The sequence below is a fragment of the Mytilus californianus genome, unplaced genomic scaffold, assembly GCF_021869535.1.
Source record: "Mytilus californianus isolate M0D057914Y unplaced genomic scaffold, xbMytCali1.0.p SCAF_2, whole genome shotgun sequence".
NCBI lineage: Eukaryota > Metazoa > Mollusca > Bivalvia > Mytilida > Mytilidae > Mytilus > Mytilus californianus.
Window position 1 is genome coordinate 76,558,064 of NW_026262668.1, and position 20,041 is coordinate 76,578,104.

The 20,041-nt window shown below is 32.4% G+C and overlaps 1 long non-coding RNA gene across 1 annotated transcript; it reads left to right on the forward strand.

The window, feature by feature from the left end:
• Positions 1-659: 659 nt before the first annotated feature.
• LOC127728225 (uncharacterized) lies at positions 660-16,144 on the forward strand. Its single transcript, XR_007994050.1, has 3 exons — positions 660-1,113; positions 5,192-5,506; positions 7,359-16,144. It is a non-coding gene; the product is annotated as an uncharacterized LOC127728225 (long non-coding RNA).
• The last annotated feature ends 3,897 nt before the right edge of the window (positions 16,145-20,041 follow it).

The window sequence follows — 20,041 nt, forward strand, 5'->3', positions numbered from 1 at the left end:
TTGGTATCTCTATCCTCTCTCTTTCATCCTTAACCAAAAAGATTGTAAATCATTTAAAAATTGAAGAAATAATGTTTATTTAAAAAACATCACCCTTCACGAAAAAGTCGTCAGTCGTTCCCAAACCGGATGAATGGTATAAATGCCTAATTAAGCGATTTTTAAATAGTTTGAATGACGACAATAAGGGAGTCTTGTAACCGTTATTACCATTTGAACATAGAAATATGATATGTATATTGTCGTACCTACCCAAATTCTCCGTTGATATATCAAGAAATAAGTGTTCAGGAAACACATCCATCTGACAACATGCAAAACGTTCGTCAAACCGATGGACAATTTGACCATGATTGAACGATAGAAATAACTTTTTCTTTAAGATCTAGGTTCTGTGTATACATCACTTCAACTGAAATTAAGAATACAATTAATTTGAAATTAAGAAACGTCATTTCACAGCATTTGCATTAATTGCAGCATAATAACTAATTTCTCAAAGGACTGCATCAGGCTAACAATTAGAATACAGTAAGGAACATATCACATGTATGACGGAATATCCCATTGAGTACGAACCGACTGTACTTTAAATACGAATTCTTTACATGAATAAAACATTTTCTCGACAATTAAACAGTTTTATGGATAGACTACATTTTAACCAGGCGTACATACAAAAGTTAGTTCCCAAGCACAACAAACGAAAATCGAATCGCCGGTTTGCAATATAGATTTTTTTCTCTCAATATTTTCATATAACCGTTGATTGTTAAAAAATAAAACTCTCCTTTTTTCTAAATGTTTAGTTTAAATTCTTTATTTCAGTCGTATTTCAGGACCAACATGATGAAAACGTTACATTTGGGGAAATCATTTCCATCGACTGTGCCGTAGATTCGCATCCACTGATAACTGAGTTAACAAAACTAACTTGGTCAATTAATGGAAGCTGTGTAAATATTAATAACACAATGAAATATCTTCAACCAACACCAACGAAGCTGACAATACAAAATGCCAGGTTTAGTGACCAAGGCATGTACACATGCGCAGTTGAGAACGATAAGGGGAACGGAACTAATAGTGGACTTTGGCTTTATGTAATTGGAGGTAAGCAAAATTCAAAGTTTAAATGCAAGCTCGAAATATTTAACCACTCTTAAATGTTGCTTCCTTTACAAATATTAATTTCAAATTTGTTTTGACAGTCAGATCGACAGGGGATCGATCCTACAACTTCATGCAATCAAAGTAATGTCACTTTAAAGATACGACCGAGCCGATATGACAATTATTTTTTCATGTTTTTACTGTTATAACAAAATAGGCGTTATAAATATTTAGCCCCTAAGATGTAGAAAATTAGAAGTGAAAATTAGAAAACTATGTAAACTGGTGCATCTTAAACTCGTTTCATGATTAACCTCCACAAAGGACCCTTAAACCCAAAAAATCGAATGCCAAGGATGTAAACAATTTATCAACGACGAATTCAGAAAAGGTTATAAATCATGTCAATACCGAAACACTTATCACTGAGATGATTGTAGCATCAAGGTTTATCATTCTATCAGGATTCCACAGCTCCAGTTATGTTTGTTTCTTGTCTAAATTCACATATAGAAATGTACGAAGAGTTATTATCGTATGATATCAATTTTCCCATTCTGAACATTTCATTTCGGCGAAACAATATTTCTGCAGCGCCTAAATACTAAATATAGAGAATATGCATATCCCCATTAATACGATATCCTTGATAAAGTGTTGTTAAATCAAGTGTGAACTTTCCATTTCTATGTAGCAACATTCCAGCAACGCTTGCATACAGAGTATATATTTCCCAGTTGATACGATATTCCAGGGCTTGTATTCCCTATTATGATTTATAGAGGGTTGCTGTTCACAAGGAAGCTATCAAACCAAGAGTTCCAAGTGGTACAGTTGAAATCATCCCTTCGTTAATTTTACGGACGCCATCACGAGTTGGTTGACCGTTATGGAATATCTGTTTCACAGATGACGACGGATATGTTCCAATTGTCGTAACTACAATTCCGTCCTCTTTCCCGCGAATGTGACCTACCGAATTAAACATATTACCTGCTTTGGACCTACATGAGCAACACGACGAGTGCCAAATCTGGAGAAGGATCTGCTTACCCTTTCGGAGCACATGAAATCCCCCCAGTTTTTGGTGGGTTTCGTGTTGCTCAGTCTTTGGTTTTCTATGTTGTGTTTTTCTTTATTAGCCATGGCGTTGTCAGTTTATTTTCGACTTATGAGTTTGAAGTATGGGTAACCTTCGCCCCTCTTTATAGATGGGAAAGTTGAAGTCATCTCTTCAAACTTTTACTGTTTTTTTGATTTGGTTGAACAGTATGGTAAATCTGTGTCACGAAAGACCACACACACGTTTCACTTGTCGTATTCCCTTTTTCGTTTTTGGTGGGGTTCTGTTGCTTACTCTTAAATTTTTGAATAATGTTTTATTGACATTTGGTCTTTTCTTCTTTTTGTCATAATGTCTGTTTTTATTCTAGATTTTGATTGTCTCTTTATATCCTCTGACTTCTTTACATCGAGATTGAACAAACACATACAAAACTTTATAATTTTTGCATGTTTAACGACCGTATGTTTCACAAGATGGACATACGACAAGCTTTCGGGGAAAAAAGGACCTGTTTTATAAGATCATCTCCTACATTTCTCTTACAAAAGTCTTCAAACGATAACGAATGTATTTACACATTATTTTGGTTCTCAAGACAAATTGGAGGTCAACTTCGATATGGTCGGTTATTACGTTTGCCTTCTAGGAGTAACGGTTCTTGATTGATTGAAATATAACGACGCTTTTTGTAGTTTCCTTGCTGTTTTTCTTCCTGAAACGACTCAAATCCTTCCATAACCAGATATGTTAAAGCGCCAACATTACTGTGTTTGTCTCTATGGATATCAATTTAAAAATAAGATGTGGTATGATTGCCTATGAGACAACTATCCACCAAAGTTCAAATGAAGTTGATGTAAGCAATTATAGGCAACCGTACGGCCTTCAACAATGAGAAAAACCCATACCGTATGGTCGGCTATAAAAGGCCCCGACATGAAAAATATGAAACAATTCAATTGAGAAAACTAACGGCCTAATTTATAACAAACCAATTTACGAAAAACAAATATGACAGACATGAACCAACGGCAACCACTGAACTACCTAACCTGGGACAGTGGTGTAACAGTAAAACATAAGAACAAACTATAAAAATCAGTTGAAAAATGCTTAACTCATCAGATGGATACATGTAACAAAAAACACAGAGTAGACGTGGACGGGTACTTGTACATCCCAAAAACGAAAAGACACTAAGTATAGATCTGAGAGTACTCGCAGTTACTGACAGCTACTTCAAAGCCATTAACAACTAATGAAAAAAATCATGTATCTAAGACTATGATATCAATCAGTACACATCCAACATCAAATGGATTTAGTGTAAAGACATCATTAACAGTCAGAGAAAAACACGACTTTTGCAATGCTAAACTATAAGTATCGACAGATTGTAGTACCGTGAAAGTACATATTTGTAATATTTAGTATGGTTTTAATTTACTGATAACAAAATCAATATTTATGCCAATAAAAACAATATTCAAAGATTTAATTACAGTGTTAATTACAATTTTACAGCGTATTTAAAACATCACCTTTACATTTTGCCTCTAATTTGTTTCAGATCATTGTTTGGAAAATTAAACATCATCCTACGTTCAGTAGATGCATACAAATAGTATAAACGCTGATATCCAAAAACGTATTATAAGAAAGATGAATTTGATCAAAGAAATAGACAATAAAAATAAGTTTTAAATTTTATTGATGCAAATAAATATAAATACGGAAACAAAACTGCCAAATTTATCACAAAGTTCAACAGACCGCATCAACCAACAACACCATATTCTTCCTTAAACCAAAGACATACAAGTGAAGACAAACAATTACGAAACTCAAATGACTTGGTATAAACGAAAAAAGCGGTGGGAAAAAAAAAATTACGGTCGCACAAATCTTCAAATCTGATCAAACCTAAATCTTTGTTCAAAGTCGGCATGTCACAGATCAAAAACATAAACTATTCGAGGAATTTTATATACATACATATATACCTTAGGCTGTTTTCTGATCTTTGGTCGGGTTGTTGTCTATTTGACACATCCCCCTTTCCATTCCCAATTCTACACAATAGATATTAAAGCATAAAAGATATAGAATATATATTTCATGAACAGCTAGACAAAGCTGAACTAAGTTCAATAAGGTCAACACAAATAAAAGCTAGAAATAGAACTTTAATAAAGCATTTAAACAGTAACATAAAACACGGAAGCAAAGTCAGCACAAATCATAAAAACACTACGCAAATAAAACAAAAATAAGATTAAGAGTATAAAATGCAGCCCTACAATGATTCAAAGCTGTAACATAAAACATAAAAATAATATTAAGCACATGCATTACAATGGGATGCATTGCCAATCCAGGAGTTTATTAGGCTTTTGAATTGAGTAACATATGTTTTAGTTCTTAAATTGTTTGGCAACTCATTCCACAATTTGACTGCAGAATATACTGAAGGATTTCAAGCCATACCTTGAGGTTTTTACTACAGGCATTTAAGCTAAGTTTTGACATCTGGAAGAATATTTCGTTTCTTTGATGTTTATGTGACTATGCAGGTATACTGGATTTTCCTTATTCACTATTTTAAATACCTCTATTGCCATCGTTTTCAGACGTCTTACTTCAAGAGATTGAATTTTTACAAGCAAATTATCATTTGAGCTGTTATAATCCTGGTAAATGAAGCGGAGTCTTTTAAGCTGTTTAAAAAATTCAGCTGTCCAGATGCTTTTTTTTTTTTGCAAATGTTGGAGATGTGTGTTTTGAAATTTAGTTCAAAATCAGAATTGATGGCTAATGACCTCTTTTTCACATGTTATTTTGTTACCAGCCAGGTCAAATGCAATACTTTTGTCCATTGTTTTTTTGACAATTGCCAAAGCTTCAATTTTATTAATTTTCAAAGGTCAATAAAACCATATATTTATATGCCAAAAAAAAAAAATTGTTTTATAATATTCCACTGCGTAAATAATAGTTTAAACCTATTTTCAGACTTCCCGAATGTCCACAGTAGTATAATTTACAACACAGTTCAATACTCAGCGGTTATAAGCGTAAACGAGTCATCAACACTTATACTGACTTGTAGTTATGAATCCTTCCCACCTGCAACAGGTCTAGAATGGCAAAAACAAACAGTTAATATTAACCCGACGTTGTCAGAAAGAACCACTGGCGGCTATTTGAATGACCCAAACATCACTTTCACATCGGTAGAAAAATCTGACGAAGGAAATTATACGTGCTTTGTCACAAATGCCGTAGGTAGACGTGCTGGAAACTCAGTATATATACAAGTGAATGAATGTAAGTATGTGTCTTTACTTTAATTAACTGACTGTACGTCTTATAAATGTTATTACACGTGATACGTTAGGGAAAGAAAAATAAATAAAGATGGCAAAGTGTATAAGTAGTATCCGGAATCTGTCATGTATTCTCACACTACCAATAATAACTTTTGAAAAGAATGTTGATGTCATCTGTGACCACGAAAATAGTACGACAGAAATCACTTTTTAGGTTTTGTAAATGTATATCTGTGACAACTGATGATACAATTTGTAGTAATTAAAATCAACCATTTGGCATAAAATATTTTAAGCATTTCTATTGTTCGGTCGATCCACAGATGAACCTGTTAAGGATAAGAAGAAGAAAACCCTATCAAATTCTTTCATCTTATGGATTTTGATAGTTCGTATTGACCCTGTTGAACAAAAACAAAAGCGGGTTAGTAATAGTAAAATTATTTAGTAACGTATACAAATAGTAAGTTATGTATATTTTCTAATCATGTTATTTAAGGTCTTTTTTTCTCGTCTGCGATGAAAGTCGCAAAATGCGAGACATAATACTTACAATCCGGAGAAGGCGTAAACTATTTGTTTAAAGCTTTCTGTTTCAGAAGGCAGAAGACCTGGATGCTTCTTACCTTGTATGTAGATGCCTTATGTTACGATACGAAGTTTCCGTCTATCATATGTCCATTGTGCTTGACCTCATTTTAATGGTTCATCGACTACTTGAAAACTTTTTATAGTTTTTTTTTGTCATATGAACTACTCACTAATTATGAGTAATAGGATATCTATATTTGGTATTTGGGATACTTGCAAGGTGTATTTGTCTGTCAGATAGGGTTCACATGACCTCAAACTCATATGAGTATTCAAGGTTAAGTTTTCGTGGTCAAGTCCGTATCTAAGATATCATAAGCATATAGGTCAACTATATTTGATTATGGAATGATTATAAGGTGGACATGTCCGGTTTTATCTGACACTAACCTTTTTCATGGTTCATTGGACAATGTTTAATTACCTGGTCTCGTCAGTTTATCAATAATCATAACCAATAGGTTAATTGTATTTGTTTTACGGAATGATTGTAAGGTGTACATGTCTGTATGGCATGGTTTATCTAACTTTGATCTTATTTTCATGTTTTATTAGAAAATTTTAATTTTCATGGTTATATCTAGTTTTTTTTAATTACTATAAGCGATAATTCAACTATTTTAAATGAATGCATGGTAAACATGCTGTCTGGCAGGGTTCGTTTAACCTGAACCTCGTTGTTCATGGATCTTTGGCCAATGTTCAGTTTTCGTAATTAGGTCTGTTTCTTAGGAGATAATAGCAGTTAGCTTACTATATTAAGTGTATAGTATGATTGTAAGGTGTACATGTCCTTCTGGGGTCTGACTGTTCCTGACCTTGACCCCATTCTCACGAATATGTGATATTTGTAGTAAAACCTTCATATAACAGACTTTCAACATAAGTTCATACACAATAAGAAAAGCAGGCAAGCCATTTCAGTGTATGCACTCATTTTTAGAGCTTACATTTTAGGGAGCTACCATTTGATTTTTATGGGGGGTTAGGTTGAAATTTGAAAAAAAGGCAGGACAGAAGTTTTGAGTAAAAAAAAAGGCAGGACGAGCAACTTGGCAAAAAAAAAGGCAGGATGACAATTTATTTAAAAAAAGTCAGGATAAACTAATAAAAAAAGGCAGGACCGAATAGAGTGAAAAATAAAAAGGCAGGACAGAGATTACAACTAAAAAAAAAGGCAGGACAAAATTTTCCATCCTAGCCCCCCCCCCATAAAAATCAAATGGAAGCTCCCTTTAGTATTTGATTTTCTTTTCCAGCTATAGATATGTGCACATGTCCCTGTTCTTTCAAAAAAAAGATCAATTTTTGGAAAATGAAAAATTTTACTAAGGAAGAAATGTTAGCCTATATGGAACCGTCCTTAAAAAAGGTCCTTGACGAAATGAAGCTCGAAAAGGAAAAATTGTCACAATCCATTCGTAAACGTACCAGTGCAAAAGATGACAGGAAATCGTCCACGCAGATTGGAATTGCGGGTATAGTTTTCATTGTTGCTACGTTCGGAGTGATAATTGTTTTCGATATTGTTTCCATAAAAAGGTATGTGCAAAACGTCAGAGAAGCGTTTAATATAACCTAATCATCAGGTTTATACCTTGAATTATTAATATTGGAATATTGTCGTTAGAATACACTTCCATATACACTTATTTGTATATGTGAGTATAGGTATCTGGAATTCAAAAACTAAGTTACAACCAAGTCTTGAACATTAGTAATATATTTATCACTTTTTCGAAAATCTAATGATTGATTCCAGTATTAATAGTTTTAGAGGCAAATTTAAAATTTTGTTTACGTTGATACAAAGCCAGGTCGTTTTTGTTTTGCCTTATTCTATAAAGAAAGCTTCGGCCAAATTTGCAATAACATCAAATGTATGCCAAGCTTTCTCTGATTTGCAGAATTCAATTTGGAATCTCTGGTGTTTTTTTTTATTAAAATCATTGCAGCTTTGTTTATAAACAATAAACCCCTTTGAATGGTTAGACAGTCATCAATATTGACAGAAAAAAATCGGTAAATAAAAAGATGTGTTAATTTGTTAACTTGCACACGCTTTGAAATAATATAGATCTCAACCGTTGCCCCAAAAGATATTCACACATTAATTCTACTATGTGTTTTCCTATTCACTGTCAAAATAAATATTTGGCTACTCCATGGTTATTAAGCCCAATTTTCAACAGCATTAGCCTCTATTGGCATAAAATTAAATAATCTCAAAATAACGTCAATTTAAAGGCGTAGTGGTTAAATTGTGTCAGCCTTGCTTGTCTAATATTCATATTTTCTGAAAGGATTTTTCTCCTGAAGCTATCATATATTTTTTCTATGATTTTAACGGGGCAAATAACCCAAAACATGATATTTTTCCTGAAGAAAAATTTTCATTTTAATTTACTATGCCACTGCTGGTGGAGTTTTTATTCCTCGAGGGTATCACCAGCCCAGTAGTCAGCACTTCTGTGTTGACATGAACTATCATTGATATGGTCATAATTATAAATTAACTGTTTAGAAAACTTTGAATTTTTGAAATACTAAGGCTTTTCTACCTCAGGAATAGATTACCTTAGCTGTATTTCGCAAAACTGTTAGCAGTTTTTGGTCCTCAATGTTCTTCAACTTCATACTTTATTTGGCCTTTTTATCTTTTTTTGATTCGAGCGTCACTGATGAGTCTTTTGTAGACGAAATGCGCGTCTGGCGCAAATACAAAATTTCAAACCTGGTATCTATGATGAGTTTATTTACTAGAGTTATGACTTGTTTTGTAAAAAAATATAGTTATATGATAACAGCGTAATCATCCTTTCAAATGATTGATTTTTAGTTTACTTAGCTAGAAAATACAGATCAACACTATACTTTTTAAGACCTCAAAGTTGACTGTGGTATAGATATATGGTACTCCCTTGCTCTTTTTCCGACGGACGGTAAAAACCCTTGCCAAATGGGGCGTCCGTTTAGCTGTGCGGGATGTATACATTCGCAGCAACGATCGGTCAGAAAGGTGAAGCTCTCTGCACGTTTAAAACCCTTGTAGCAACTCTTTGAGGGGTCCGTAGGTGGCCAGTTGCAATGCTTAATTTCTGTCCCTACTTATACATTGAGAAAAGTAGAGTACTGTTCAAGCAGTTACCTTGCAGTCCATTCAGTACTGCTCAGTAGCGTTTTATATAATGATGTTAATGTGTACAGGTGAATAACAGCTACTGAACAGTCTGAATATAGACTGAACCGATCTTATATGACCGCAAGCGAATAGTCTGAACAGTACTAAATTCAACCCAGTGGATAAGTATAAAAATTGACTTTAAGACTGAAAATGACTTAACAACTTTATTGTTCAATCTCCTAAAAGCTGTTTATATCAAAATGAGCGTTTAAAATGAAAATGGTTTACTAGTGATTATTAATTTGTTTAAAATGTGGCACTGGACGTAAAGCAAATAAAAATAAATCAACTATACTTGTATTCTCGTTATCTTTGAATGTTTGTTTTATTTCTATTTTTGATTTTCGGCCCTGTGCTCTCCTTGTAATGGTCTAGAGCCCTCTGTTGAATGGCAGTTATTTTTTTCCTTAGATTTCATTATCAGGGTGGCATATTATTTAGAACGCTATTTTATGTTGCCTCAGTCTTGCATTGTATTGTTGATATTCTCTTAAAGATGTATCATTCCCCGTATCTCCTTGGATACCATTTACTAGTAAGTCTAAATTTTAAATACAGATTTTATATCGACTTTCCAAAGGGCCAATGTTTACTGTTACCATCAAATTAATTCCGCTGGTATCCGTGCGTCATTTATGAAACTCGCATTTTGGTCATTTCCTCATCTCCTGCGAAACCACAATTTCATTTAAAACAAACGTCGGCGGAATATTCCATGGAGATAATTAATAACCTTCAATGTTCTGGATCGGACGCCTCGATTTGTTTTCTAACGAAAAATGGTTCATAAAAATCAGTTAAATGAGAAACCCCCTAAAAAGCAAAATGATAAAACGAATACCTGATCCCCCTCATTTGCTCGAATCAGATGTTAAAACGGCCGGCCAGGATAATTCTAATGTTTGCTTTTTTTAAATATTTTGTAGTGGGGCAATATTCAGTGTGGAACTGAACGTAACATTCAATCATTTCAACAATACAATTTCGAACATCCATCTTGTTTTTTTTTATTATCCAAGCAAACAAATATTCTGTTTTATAATTACTAGTATGATGTACGTTGTGATTTTATTATATTTTTTATTCATAATTGATCGTTATTATACGTAAAACTGTTTGTATAATTTTCTGTTTCGTTTGTGTATTATTTTTAAATTGTTAAATGTGTCATATAGATGGGAAAGTTCAATGGCGTCTTCAGATGACCTGTTATCATTTATCAGCATATAATAAGGCATAGATCGATTACACGAAAAATTCAATGACCCATGTCAAGGGTCATATAAATAGTTAGAATATTGTCAGAATATCTTTGCTATTATTGCATTTTACTATAATAGTTTTGGTGTATTTTTTATCTCAACATTTAGAGTTACAAAACAAAAATTTAATAGTTGCCTCCAATTTTAAAATTGATGTATATTTTATGAATTTTATTGTTAATGTTAGTAACCATATTTTGAGTTAAACAAACAATCAAGGTAACAAACAGTTGTCTATATCATATTATCCGTAGTTTATTTTTTTCTCATATAAATTTCTCACTTATTATGAGTAATTGGATAGTTATATTTGGTACATGGGATCCTTGCAAGGTCTACATGTCCTTCAGACAGGGTTCATCTGACCCCGACCACATTTCATGGATCAGTGATCAAGGTTAAAGATATGTGATAATGTCCGTTTCTCAGATACTATAAGGAGAAGGTCAACTTTATTTGGTGTAAGGAATGATTGATAAGTGTACATGTCCGACTGCCAGGTTTAATCTGACTTTGACCTTATTTCAATGGTTTTTGGTCAATATTCAGTTTTTGTGTTAGATACTAAAAGCAGAAGGTGAACTATATTTAGTGTATGGAATCGTTTATAAGGTACAACTTGCAGGTTTTATCTACCCTTAATCTCATTTCCATGGTTCATTGGTCAGTGTTAAATGTTTGCGTTTTGGTGTATTTCCCAGATACACACATGTACTTTAAGTAACGGGTTAACTATAATTGGTGTATGGAATGTTTGTAAGGTACATGTTCGACTGGAAGGGTTCACCAACCTTCAACTCATTTTCATGGTTAATTGGTCAGTGTTAAGTTTTTGTGTTTTTATCTGTTTCTGAGATACTTTATGTAATAAATAAACTATGTTTTGTTTATGGAACGATTGTAAGGTGTACATGTATCAGGCAGGTATGATTTATCATCTTACCTTGACCTCATTTTCGTGGTTCATTTGTTAATGTAAAGTTTTCATGGCGAGGTCTTTTCATTAGCAATAGGTTAATTAATTTTGGGGAATGGAATGATTGTAAGGAATTAAAAAAAAGATTTTAGTCCAAATAGTTCCATTTAAGACAAATATTCTTTTTTGTTGTACCAAAGTTATGGGAAAATGCCAGGTGAGGGCTACAGGCTCTTTGGAGCTTCTACTTAATTTCAACTGATGAAAGGTTCATGATCGTTCATCCCTGTTGATAAAAATAGTTGTTAAGAACTCATTCTATGGATTGATTTTTTTCCAAAACTTTAGTCAAAATCAAATTTGGCGAGGCTTCAACATTTTAGTATTTAAGTAATGTATATGTATGGTTTTTAATGATGTTTTTATTGTTATATGATCTAGATGTGGTACTTTATTCATTAATGTATCATTTATTTTTATAATAAGCCACACTTTTATCAAAGAAAAGATTTACCTAGAATGTGCTACAATTACCTGTTTCACGTAGATAATAAGAAATAACGTTACCAAATAGCATTGATAGTGCTCTCAGATCCCTATTGCACTTACTGTACTTTTTATGTGTTAAGTATGTCGTACACAAATTCTGATTTTTGTTTATGTTATGGATCTAATGCAAATTAGTGGTTTACAACAATACAAACTTTTAAATAAACTAATCATCCTGTTCAAATTCAAACCTGTCCAAATTGTCTGACTTAAATTTAAACTTGTCACAAAAGAACATATAACGACACGTGTCTTATAAAATATCAAATAAAGACGAACGACCATACCACAATACGGTATATGATGTATGGGTCCATATGCATCATGACAACATACATATTTCAAATTACACTTTAAAGTTTTGTAGTTAAACCTTTATCAAGGAGTCTTTAAAAGATAGCGAGTCCCTCCTCCAATCTGCATTAAGCTAGTTTTACAAGTGCTGAGAAATTAAAGCTATCACAAAAATTAAATGAATGGGGCTATGCCATATTGAAGCATTATCCCATATTTTTAAATCATTTTGATTCTGTAAAGGAGTAAGTATGGTAAGACCCCTTTTTGGCCTCAAAATATAGCATTTTTACAAATTTGTTAAAAACGTATTTTTTTTGGCTATTTATTGGAAAGTAGAATATGTTGTTACAAAAATATGGATTTGTTTTTGACAATGCAATGTACATGCATCCGTTACTAGCATCATCAATTTATGCAAAATTACTTAAATCTTCACAATTTTAGCATTTGTGCTAATTTTTAGACGTTTTTTGTCTAAAATGGAAGTGGCTGCACTTGTGTTCAGTCTTAATATTTAAATATATGTTGTATTTGATGATAATACATAACATATATAAATATTGAGATTGAACACGAATACAGCCACTTAAATTTTAGACAAAAACATTTGAAAAGTGACGTTTTATGGTATATTTGATAGATTCTTCATATTTAAGCTGGAATTTGGACGTCTTTAAAGACCAAATCAGTTCAAATGTTTTACATACACTTATTGTATCGACTAAAGTAGACACTTAAGTGTATAAAAAAATGTCAGAAATCTTTCATCAGATGTACTTCAAATTGTAGGGCAAAATTAGCCCTTACCGGACCTTCTCCTTTCCTGACGAGAACAGTTTTGTATTTCTGTAATATGGATAGAAATTAATTGGTTTTTTCTTTATTTTACTGTTATCTGATGAAAACAAATAGCTTTAAAACAATTTGCATTACGACTCGAACTGTTTTTAAATGGGACCACTCAAATTTATTCCAAATGAATGTTTTGAGCTGATTTGGTTAAAAATCCTTGATGCACGGAAGGCAAATATTGATATCAAGTTCATATGAAGAACATGAGTTTCAAAGAATAAAACAACAATCCCGTCCTCTTTTTCTCGAATGTGTCCTACCGAATTTAACTTATCACCGGGTTTTTATATGGGCAACAAGACATGGGTGCCACATGTGGAGCAGGATCTTCCGAAGCACCTGAGATCACCCCCGGTTTTTGGTGGGTTTCGGGTTGCTCATTCTTCAGTTTTCTATATTGTGTAAGTGTACTGTTGTTTTCGTCGATTTTCGTTTTTTTTTGCCATGGCATTGTCAGTTTGTTTTCGACTTATGAATTTGCATACACCTTTTGTATCTTTCGCCTCTTTTTAAAAATAACAATATCAACAGCAATAATAGTGAAGATATCTTTGAGAGGAATTCTAACAGAGTGCGTTGTTCTTGACCTATTTCTATTTTATGAAAGTTGAAAAGTGACGAAAATAGTTGTTGTCACCGAGAATTAACCTTTTTAGACTTATGACGCAGATAAGTTATCCTACTTATAATAAAAAAATGAAATGCCGTCTGAGAGTTCTTGTCCAGTACGTAGAATGTATTGTTAAACATCTTTTCATTGTGTGGAATTTTTAATAAACATCATGAGAAAACATAATTTTCCTTCTTTATATGTACAATATGAAATGAGCATTTTGCAATTTCACGATAGCTTATGATTTTCAGCATTTTAAAATTCAGCTTGATACATATTTGATATCAGACAAACACTCAATTAGACAAAAATATATGAACTAATTTACCTAACAAGTAATTTTAAAGAAACATGGTATATTTAAGACCTGCTAATTGAAACGGACTTTCAACATAAATCGTTATATATATGTTACAGTGAATTTTTATAAACAGGGATTATGTAGAGTCCCTGATTTTTCAGGGATTTTCCATAATCACTAAAATCATTAGTGATTATATATAATGCCTGAAAATAACCAGTGATTTTACATAATCACTGAAAATTTTATGAATTATTTTACAAATTCCCTGATATTATTTCAGGGATTATCAATAATACAATAATACGAAGATCCTTTGTTTAAAAAATAATAAATCATCTGTTTTTCTCACTCTATTAAGGTTAACGTTGACAATTTTCATTCCCTGTCCATTTATCAAATCTAATTTGAATAATGAAATGTTATTATGTAAATATCCAGTGATATGGTATTTCACTGTGTTGAAGCACATTAACTCGTAAACAAAAAAAGTATTCAAAATTAAAATTAATAATACCAAGATTCTCAATGATAGTGATATCTGCACATGTATGCCATGAATTTATTGTTTGCCCAAAACAGCGCCAAATGCCCATTCATGTTCTGAATATAAATACACAGTGCATGTAATTTGCTGTCAAACAAATGACGATGAAGGTTATTAAACATCTGTTTTATGTTTTCTCTGTTCCAATGAACAAGGAATTCAAACTTAACAAACTAATACAACTAAACGTATTGAACAGACAGAACGCATGCTTGGCAGATTGGGCATAATTTTGGAGGAGGCAAACATTGGATGTAATGTTTTGATACCTATTCTGCATGTTGATCGCTGAAAGGGAGACCCAAAATATCTAATGGCCATTGTTCATGAAAGGACTGAAAAGGTTATTGCCTGGCTACGAAACATTACATTTTGCTTTGATCCTACACAAAAAATCAATTTGAACAGGCTGATTCACTTTTTGGTACCTTCAGATGTTTCTAAAGCATACTTTTTTTCGCTTCAACGTGTGGTAAAATCATAATTCAATACGAGAAGGTCAAGGTGTTTTTTAAAATGGATGTTGTTGCAAAACAAAACCGAAAAGAAGAGCATGCAAATGACTGATTGGTAAATGTGCAATAGTAGATGTCATCCAAATTTACAACGCAGTTGGTAAAAAATAAATGATTTATATTAGAGCAACATTTTGATATTTATGTTTTAACGATGTTTTAACATGATTTGTATAACTTTTATTCTTTGTCTCTTCATTCCAGTTATTATGTATAATCCCTGACATTTGTTCTGGAAAATTTTAGTGATTATACATAATCCATAATCCCTAATTATACACATTTACTGTAACATATATACGTTTCATTTCAAACAGTATTTATCTGTGATATGCAGCTTTGACCTGTCCACAATATTTTTATGATTGTTTTGTATTTTTGTGGCTTATATATTATAGATCAAATGGATTTACTTACTTGCTCAGACTTTTTTCTTGTATGAAATTGGTCAATAAACTGACATTTTTGTTTGATTCAGATTTAGTTTTTCAGTAATGTATAATGTATTTATTTGAACTATTAGCCGTACGCCTAACGAGATATTATAAATCTCATGGAAGATGAAATTGATTTAGAATTAAGAATTGTTCTAATAATAATAAAAAAAAGGTGGCAGAGAGTACAAAGATGGCATTCTATTAATTTTAAAGTGATATCTTCATCTATATCCAAACAAAGCATTGGATAAAGTTTAGATTACTTGGATTGTACTATTAAGTATGCATGAATGATGCATGTGACCAATCGCAAATCTCAAAGTCTAATACATATTTGTACCAAGTCTTATTGAAAAAAAGTAATGGCGTCAAAGACAGCATCCTTTTATAAAGTATGTGAAATAGATTTTGTTGTTGTTATTATTATCCTTAGTTTCAACAACGTTTCAGATGCTGAGATGATTTCATTATTGGTATATAGATATTCAATGTAAAGAATGGGAGCTTCATTTCGTTTTCATAATATCTGATATGTTGTTTTGATATTATTATAATAAATTATGTAACTTTCATTATCTTGTTTTATATGTTTTATGTCCAAACTAAAAGGTTTTACACAACTACACGAAGGTACAAGACATTCATCAATATCATACCTATATTTTTTTTTAATAACACATTCAGCAATACAAAATATGTTGATAATGAGCATTTAATGGAAATGAATAAAAAATTTGGCTGTAAAAATAATTTGGAGAACAACGCACAATAATCGACTTTTCAACACATAAACGTGTAGGAAAGATGATTAATCCTTATGAGGTATTTAACCAAACATTCACAAATAAACACAAAATGGTCGCCTACATGTGAAAAACTAATAGGTAAATAAAACAACAAAAGTTAACCGTTGTTCAAATGCCATCAATCGATTGAGAATACAAATCAAGACAACAAACAAAAAACAAAGGGAATCGCATCAACTCAAAAAGGAACGAGACTGGGTGCTAGGGCAAGCGTCTTCTGCAATGCATGCACCACCCGCCATTCGAACCCCTACTGAGTAATAAAGATCAGATTCTTTTAGTTTTAAGTACGGAATGCATGAGAACACTTATATAGAAATGATGAGAATGAGAAAAACCCATACTGTATAGTCAGCTATAAAAGGCCCGACATGAAAAATATGAAACACATCAATTGAGCCAACTAAAGGCCTTATTTATAACAAAACAATTTACGAAAAACAATATGACATACATAAACCAACGACAACCACTGAACTGCAGTGTCCTGACTTGGGACAGGCACATATAGAATGTGGCGGAGTTAAACATGTTTGCGCGTGTTTATACATCCCCATAACAAAGAAGACACTAAATACATATCTGAGAGTACTCGTAGTTACTGGCAGCTAGCTGAAAGCCAACAACAACAAATGAAAAAAATCATGTATCTAAGACTAAAATATCAATCAGTACAAATCCAACATCCAATGGATTTAGTGTAAAGACGTTACTAACAGTCAGAGGAAAAACATGACCTTGTGCAATGCCAAATTACAGGTATCGACAGATTGTAGTACCGTGAATGTTCATAATATTTAGGTTGGGTTTGATTTACTGATAACAAAATCAATATTTATATCAATAAAAACAGTATTCAAAGATCTAATTACAGTGTCGAATTCGTAACCTTTTATAATAAGTTTATTTAAAGGATTGATAATTTTACCCGGATCGTATCTAAATTTCCGGGCTCGGTAAACAACATCATCGTAAAAATTAGGATGTTCTATTCTGTTTGAAATAAGTTATCTACAGGTACAGCCAAACTTGCAAACCAAATCTGTGTATCTATGGAAACATTTAGTAAAGGTTTTAAGTCATTTGTGGTAACGAAATCACTGACTTAATGATTTACCAGTAATACACAGATTACGCTCATTGAAATCCAAACGTCACTACAGACACGGACATAGCGAACGAGTTGGGATATTTAAACACCGTAAGACAGTGCGAAAGCAAGATCAATGTCAAAAAAGGAAACTTAACAATAGGGAAAGACAAATCGTTCCTTTTGTCGTAAATTTTTTTGTAGAGTTTCTCGTGTAAAACTGATATATCTAAATCTAGGAAAGGACTGTTATTACTGTTAATATTTGATTTATTTAAAGTAAGTTCCTTTGGGTAAATTTTGGCAGTATATTTAGAGAATTCTTGATTATTTAACGAAAAAATATCAAGATAACGGTAAGTGTTGTTGAATTTATCAATTAAATGGAATTTAGACACGTCTTTTCTGAGTTTCACCTAAAATTGTGCTTCATAACAGTTAAGGAACAAGTCTGCTATTAAAGGGGCACAATTGGTGCTGAAAGGAATATCTACAACCTGTCATTAAACTTGAATGCCGAAACGTACATAAATTTTGCCAAGGAGAACATTTACACATTAATAATCTCATCACACCTCCAGTAAGTATATCTAACATATTTAACTCTCTCATTAGAGAAAAAGGCTTTATATGAGTTGCAGCAAATAAATTTGCAATTAGATTTTTCAAACGACCATTTAATTAAATAGGAAAAAAATTGTTTGATAAGATGGTGTGGAAGTGTATGATCTAGAGTGGAAAAGTCAAAAGTGTCAACCGATTCAAAAGGACCACCAAAAGCACGTGATTTTTCTAAAATATCCAAAGATGTTTTAACACTCCAAAAATAGTTTAAATCACTATTTTCATATGTTTTATTACAAATGTTAATGATAAGTTCTTTGATAGCTGTAGTTAAGGAAATAGTTAAAAAGCAATGAAAGATTAGAAGTAAAACACTTACTATAGGCCGAGATGAAACGATATTTTAAGGGTTGTTTATGTTCATTACTTGGAATCAATTACCACCATATATCGTGTGCACTTCATTTATCTATTAAGTTTACTTTTGTGTAGCTCAAAAAATATATAATAAATTGCGAAGTCTTTCAATTTCTGTAAAAAAGGCCATATACCAAGGGGCATACACAAGTAAAATTTTAACAAACAACAAAATGGCAAAAACGAAAACGACCACCCTCCATAAAAATCCCATGGAAAAAACCAACAATCTACAATACACTACACTGAAAACAAAATATTGGGCTATAAGAATCCCATAAAAAAATCATTAGTATAAAAATAAGATGAGGTATGATTGTCAATGAGACAACTATCCACCAAGTTCAAATAAAGTGGATGTAAGCAAGTATATGCAACCGTACGGCCCTAATCAATGAGAAAACTCCATACCGTATAGTCGGCTATAAAAGGCACCGACATGAAAAATATGAAACAATTCAATTGAAAAAACTAACGGCCTAAATTAACAAAACAATTAACGAAAAACAAATTTGACAGACATGAACCAACGACAACCGCTGAACTACAGGCTCCTGACTTGGGACAGGTACATAATGAATGTTGAGGGGTTAAACATGTATGTGAGCGCTCACTCCTCTCCCTAACATAGGAGAGTGGTGTAACAGTACAACATAAGAACAAACTATAAATCAGTTGAAAAGGCTAAACTCGTCAAATCAATACAAAGCAGAAAAAACATCAAACATAAACACAGACCACTGTCAAGGACGTGTCAGGGTATTTATCCATCCCTCATCTCTAACAACAAAAAGGACCCTAAGTACAGATCTGAGAGTACTCGCAGTTACTGACAGCTTAGCCTAGTTCAATGACAACTAATACAAAAATCATGTATCTAAGACTAAAATATCAATCAGTACATATCCAACATCCAATGGATTTAGTGTAAAGACGTCATTAACAGTCAGAGAAAGACATGACCTTGTAATGCCAAAATAAAGGTATCGACAGATTGTAGTACCGTTAAAGTGCACATGTGTATAACAAAACTATTTAGTATGATTTTAATTTACTTATAACAAAATCAATATTTATACCAATAAAAACAGTATTCAAAGATCTAATTACAGTGTTGAATTGGTAACCTTTTAGAATAAGTTTATTTAAAGGATTGGTAAGTTTACCCGGATCGTATATAAATCTCCAGGCTCCGTAAACAACAACACCGTAAAATTTAGGATCTGCTATTCCGTCTGAAATAATTTTTTTACAGGTACAGCCAAACTTGTAAACCAAATCTTTGTATCTATGGAAGAATTCAGTAAAGGTTTTAAGTAATTTGTGGTAACGAAATCCCTGACTTAATAATTTACCAGTAATACATAGATTACGCTCATTGAAATCCAAAATGTCACTACAGACACGGACATAACGAACGAGTTGGGATATATAAACACCGTCCAAAAAAGGAAAATTAACAATAGGGAAAGAAAAATCATCCCTTCTATCGTAAATTTTTGTGTAAAGTTTCTGGTGAAAAACTGAAATACCTAAGTTTAGAAAAGGACACGTATTGCTGTTAATATTCGATTTATTTAAGGAAGTTGCTG